The sequence below is a fragment of the Orycteropus afer genome, unplaced genomic scaffold (assembly GCF_000298275.1).
Source record: "Orycteropus afer afer isolate SDZICR_OR568_19922 unplaced genomic scaffold, OryAfe1.0 scaffold00748, whole genome shotgun sequence".
NCBI lineage: Eukaryota > Metazoa > Chordata > Mammalia > Tubulidentata > Orycteropodidae > Orycteropus > Orycteropus afer.
Genome location: NW_006922335.1, coordinates 711,563 through 717,562, shown reverse-complemented (window position 1 = coordinate 717,562; position 6,000 = coordinate 711,563). Strand labels below are relative to the sequence as shown.

Genomic DNA, 6,000 nt, shown 5'->3' with positions numbered 1-6,000 from the left:
TATATATATGCCAGTGAAAACCTTATGAATAGCAGTGGAATATTGTGTGTTATAGTGCCAGAAGATACAGTGTTGGCAAAGAATGTTAAATATTCCATGGTCTGCTAGAAGAGCAAACAAATCTGCCTTGGGAGAAGTACAACCAGAATACTCCTTAGAAGCGAGGATGGTGAGACATCATGTACTTTGGACATGTTGTTAGAAGGGACCAGTCCCTGGAGAAGAATATCATGCTTGGCAAAACAAAGGAAGACTCTCAATGAGATGAATTGACACAGTGGGTCAACAATGGTCTCAAACATAGCAAAGATTGTAAGAATGATGCAGGACCAGGCAGTGTTTCATTCTGTTGTACATATGGTCTCTATGTGTTGGAACCAACTGGACAGCACCTAACAACAACAACAATGCCTGTGGTTATAATCTCATTAAGTAATAGGTCACCTTTGGTATGCTAATGATATAAGATTAGTGTAGAGGCTGTTTTAGGTTAATCTCTTTTGAGATAGAAAAGAGATTAAAAAGTAAGCAAAAGAAGCAGAGATAGATACAAAGACCCATGTTATTGTTGTTGTTATGTGCCCTTGAGTTGAACCGACTCATAGTGACCTCTCCTTGGGTTTCTGAGGCAGTATCACTACAGAAGTAGATTGCCCCATCTTCCTTCCAAGGAGTGGCTGGTGATTTTGAACCACCAGCCTTCTGGTTAGCAGTCAAATGCCTTAGGCACTACGCTACCAAAGCCCCCACAGAGACACATAGAGATCTCAAAGGAACCAGGAAGCAGAAGTTGAAGCGCAGAGAGAACGCCATAGAGCCAGCTCTCTGAATTAGGATTTCCACTTATTCAGTCTGTATGCTGAGCAAATAATTGGAGAACCTGGATTATATGAAGAAGAATATGACATCAAGATTGGAGGAAGACTTGTTAGCAACCTGCAGTATGGAGATGACACAACCTTGCTTGCTGAAAGTGAAGAAGACTCGTAGCATTTACTGATGAAGATCAGAGACTATAGTCTTCAGTATGGATTACACTTCAACATAAAGAAAACAAAAATCCTCACAACTGGACCAATAAGCAACATCACGATAAATGGAGAAAAGATTGCAGTTGTCAGGGATTTCATTTTACTTGAATCCACAATTAACACCCATGGAAGCAGCAGTTAAGAAATCAGACATTGTACCACAGTGAGCAAATATGCAAGAAAAGACCTCTTTCAAGTGCTAAAGAACAAAGATATCACTTTGAAGACTAAGGTGCAAACCTAAGTCATGGTATTTTCAGTTGCCTTGTATGGGTGCGAAAGCCGCACAATGAATAAGGAAGACTGAAGAAAAATTAATGTCTTTGAATTGTAATGTTGACAAAGAATACTGAAAATACCATGGACTGCCAGAAGAATGAACAAATCTTTCCTGGAGGAAGTGCAGCTGGAATGCTCCTTGGAAGTGAGAATTGTCAGTCTTCATCTCACCTACTTTAGTCGTGTTGTCAGAAGGGTCCAGTCCCTGGAGAAGGATATCACCCTTGGTAAAGTGGAGGGTCAGTGAAAGAGGGGAAGACCCTCAGCAAAATGGATTGACACAGTGGCTGCAATGATGGACTGAAGCATAGCAGGGATTCTGAGGATGGTCAGTGTTTTGTTCTGTTACACGTAGGGTCACTATGAGTTGGAGATGACTTGATGTCACCTAACAATAACAACAAACTGTCAGAAAATAAATTTCTGTTTGTTAAAGCCACCCATTCATTGTATTTCTGTTATAGCAGCACTAGATTACTAAAGGGAGCTCTGGTAGCATAGTGGCTAAGACACTTGCCTGCTAACCAGACGGCTGGTGGTTCAAACCCACCAGCCACTCCTTGGAAGGAAGGTTGGGCAATCCTACTTCCGTAAGTGATACTGCCTCGGAAGCCCAAGGAGGGGTCGCTGTGAGTCAGCTTTGACTCGACGGCACATAACAACAACAACAACAACAGATTACTAAAACAGAAACCCTATGGGGCAGTTCTACTCTGTCTTCTAGAGTTGGTATGAGTTGTTACTGACTTGACAGCAGTGAGTGTGTGTGTGTTAGCTCTGTCTATCCTAGTGTTGTCACACCTTTGGCCTCAGGGCTGGGAAGAGGTGGAGCTATGACTGCCAGTCCTCTGTTCTTTCCACCACACCGGGCTGCCTCCTGTGAAAGGAATTTCAGACCATGAGTAAAACATGTGGGGGAGATATTTTTAGACCCTTGATTTGCCCTTGAGGGTGGCCCTGAGCATAAATCTGCTTTCCGGGTTTTAATGCTGAGGTTGAGGCAAGGAGACTGGGCTCTTAAGACTATAGGTATTAGCTCTACCAAGGTTGTCACATGGCTCCAGGAAGGACATGAGGTAGAGACTGTTGCACCACCTCCCTCAGCCTGCAGCTTGTTCCTCCTTGGACAGGCACTGTGCTTAGGTACTGAAGAGGCCAGGGCTTGTTGTCAAGCAATCTAGCTGTGTGATCCCAGGCAAGTTACCACACCTTGAACAGCCTGTGTATTTATCTGTAAAGAGGTATAATTGTGCCTATTTTATAGGTTTTGGCCAGTTCATTTAGTTGCTTCTTCATACGCTATGCTCAGTCTCTGTGGCCAGCAATTGCACAGTTTTCCACCATAGAGGATGTGGTTACTTTTCCATTGGCAACTCTGCTCCCCGCCACCTCCCCAACCCCAGATTACCAATACTTGACAACCAATGAAACCAAGCCAAACTAGAAAGAGCAACTAAAACGTTGGGCTGTGACTGTGGAAAATACTTAGTAATGTGAACTCCACACTTTGCCTTCCCAATGATCAGGCAACATGGTGTTGGGTGAATTTTTAAGATTTATGTGCATTTTTGTCCCATCTACACAGCGTGTTGCTCATCCCTCAACATCATTAAGGGCCCAGGAACCACACAGCTTTTGCATCCTCTTCCTCAGAGGCTTGGGGGCACCTGTAAACAATGGGTTGTGCCTCTGCCAATCAAGACAGATTCAAAGAGACCAAGGAATTGGTTTCAAGCCTTAAGCTCTGAGTAAAGTTTTGCTTGAAAACTTACTTTAAAATCTTTAAAACCATTGAGTTAGAGGATATGAAGAAAATTACTTTTCCATACAATGCAAACAAAATATTTTTCACACACACAACACATATACACACAATGTATGAGACCCTCCTGGAAGAAACTATAGAGCTATTGGGATATTTATAGAAGGATTCCATATATGGGGAAATGCTATATCAAAGTGAAACAGAAAAGAAAACTGGAAGAAAATATACATGTCTGTTTCATCCCAAGGAAGGGGAAGAACACCATATACCTTAAAATAACAGAAGACACTTAGAAATAAGAATGGAAGGAAAATCACAATAGCTATTTTAGTGGTACTTTTCTTCCCTAGGAGCTCTGGTGATGTAGTTGTTAAGGCATTTGGCTGCTAAACAAAATGTTGGTGGTTCGATCCCACCAGCCATACCGTGGAAGAAACATGAGGCGTCTGTAAAGGTTTGCAGCCTTGAAAACCTGATGGGGGTCACCATGAGTTGGAAATGACTCGATGGCAGTAAGTTTGCTTTGGTTTACCCCCTATATTTTCCATGGAAAAAAAATCTGGTCTTAGATATAAATAAATCTTTTAATTGAAGGGAAATAAATTGATTTTAAAAATCAAATTTAGTTAAAATCAAGACCAAATTACTTGCAAAGTTCTTGAATAACTGTCAAGCTGGTAGTGAGTTATTAATCTAAGCAACATCTACTTAAGCTTTTAAAAATGTAACATGTGAAAAGGAGTGAACAGATATCTCAGACCAAAAAGGAAAATGATACATTTTCCTTTTTAAATACGTAAAATGATGACCTTTGAGCCTTTTTAGGGCAAGAAAGTGTTAGTTCTTTTGCCCAGCATCTTGTCCTTTCGATCCTTTGTTAATAGAAAAAGAAATACCCTTCCACTTGAAGGAATAGATGGTCTCCTATCCCCCATTTTTAAATAGGTTCAGGTTCTTCTAACCCAATGGAGCTTTCTGCAGTGGTGGAACTGTTCTATCTCTGCCCTGCTCAAAATGGTAGCCACTAGCCACTTGAAATGTAGCTGGTGTGACTGAGGAAATAAATTTTGAATTGTTAAAAATTCTAATTAATTTAAACATAGCCACCTACGGCTTGTTGCTGTTTCTCCATTCCAATGTATGGCGACCCCATGTGCGCAGGGTAGAACTGTGCTCTATAGGGTTTGCGAGGCTGTGGCCTTTTGGAAGCAGATCACCAGGCCTGCTTCTGAGAGACCTGTGTGGATTCAAACCACCAACTTTCAGTTTTGTGCCCCAGAGATTTGGTTGCCATGCTGGGCAATGTTGTGTTTAATACCTTTACACTGCCCCTCTGTTGGAAGCACAAATGGACAGAGAGGAGAAGTGGTCGGGGCTGTTTGAAAGGACACCATTTGCTCTTCCACTTTCTGAAGGCCCCCATCATCTCTGTACAGCTTCTGCAACTTCCCTCTTTTGCATAAAAACTATTTGAACCAAAGATCATTTTGACTAGAGAGTACCAGGAAGAAGGTGCTGGAAATTTGTTTAACCTTATGGTAATTTGTCTCTGATCCACTTCCCAACAAGGGAGCAGACGTAGCTGCTGTATCTATTGAGAAACTATTTACATATCTCTGCTCAAGGGATCTGGTGCCTGTGTTTTGGTGTTCTTCCTCTCTTAGTCAGAGAGCCCTGTGTGAGAATGTTTCAGTTTGGAGGTTTTGTATCATCTGTGGCTAATTTTGCACAAAATCAGTCCCGACAAAGGGACAGAATCTATGCAGGAAGTTCACTCAGCTGGCCACCTTCTCCATGTGGGTCTTCCTGGATCTCTACCACGGAGCATGCACCAGGCATCAGGGAAACCTGTGGACCTCTCAAATCTCCCATCCCTATACCTTTCAATTTACTTTCAAATGTGGATATTTTTGTGGTTTGTGGTTTGAGAACCACAGCATTAGAGTCATCAAGAGGGCTTGCTGACAGAACCACACCCCCAGAGTTTCTGATTCAGTGGGTCTGGGGTTAGATCCTAGGATTTGCATTTCCAACTAGTTCTCAGGTAATGGTGATGCCGCTGGTCTAGGACCACACGTTGAGAACCACTGTTTAGTGGAATCTTCCTTCCTTCTGCCTGGGGAGGAAGAAGAGTGTTGCCCTCCCTGACCCCCCTTGGCTTTTTAGGTTTTGCTACGTGCTCAATCTGACCCTTGGAGTCTGCTCCTTCTCTTTGCTTCTTGCTTGCTTTTTGAAACTCACACCCTTAGCCTCAGAGTCTAAACACTTAGAGAGTTAGCAGCTCCTTAAAGATGCTGAGCTGCCAGAAAAGTACCTAGGGAGTAGTGGACTTTGGGGCTGAATGAAAACCCTGGATTACTGTGAACATAGTTTTTTCTAACAGGCCTTGGAAGACTTAGGAGCTGCAGATCTCATTCAGTGTGGTCAGTCAGGGTTGTGAGGTTGCCCACACCACCTTATTTATTCTTCAGACTTTTTATAGACTCATTGGATGTTCTGAAAACAAAGATACCTCCTTTGAATTGTCCCTGGGAGATTACTTTTCTAGAATGGAATAAAAACATAAGATAAAGGTTGCTTGTTTTTGCTAGGTTGGCTCATAGAATACCAACAGAGAATGTCCCATCCCTGTTCTCATCTCCTCCCCTACCACAAGAGTCAGGGAGCTAAAATACTTCTTGGCAGTAAGATGCTCTGTCCTTTCTGGTAAAATAATCAGCTGTGCACCCATGTCAGGGGGTTTCTGACAGGGCCACCGAGGGATATTCTGTTCCCAGGGCACAGGAAGACTTTATGATTAACTTTGGCCATGATTTTCTCTGGTATTATTATTTTGACAGTGGTTTGGATAAATGGTTTAAGTGGAAGATAACATTTAATAAGCACTACCTAAGGCATTTGGCTGCTAACCAGAAGGCTGGCAGT

General features: G+C 42.5%; 1 protein-coding gene across 1 annotated transcript in view; it reads left to right on the top strand.

The window, feature by feature from the left end:
* The window catches only part of HK2 (hexokinase 2), a 73,738-nt gene that overhangs the window by 38,051 nt on the left and 29,687 nt on the right, over positions 1 to 6,000 (top strand). The gene's annotated exons all lie outside the window — the stretch shown is intronic.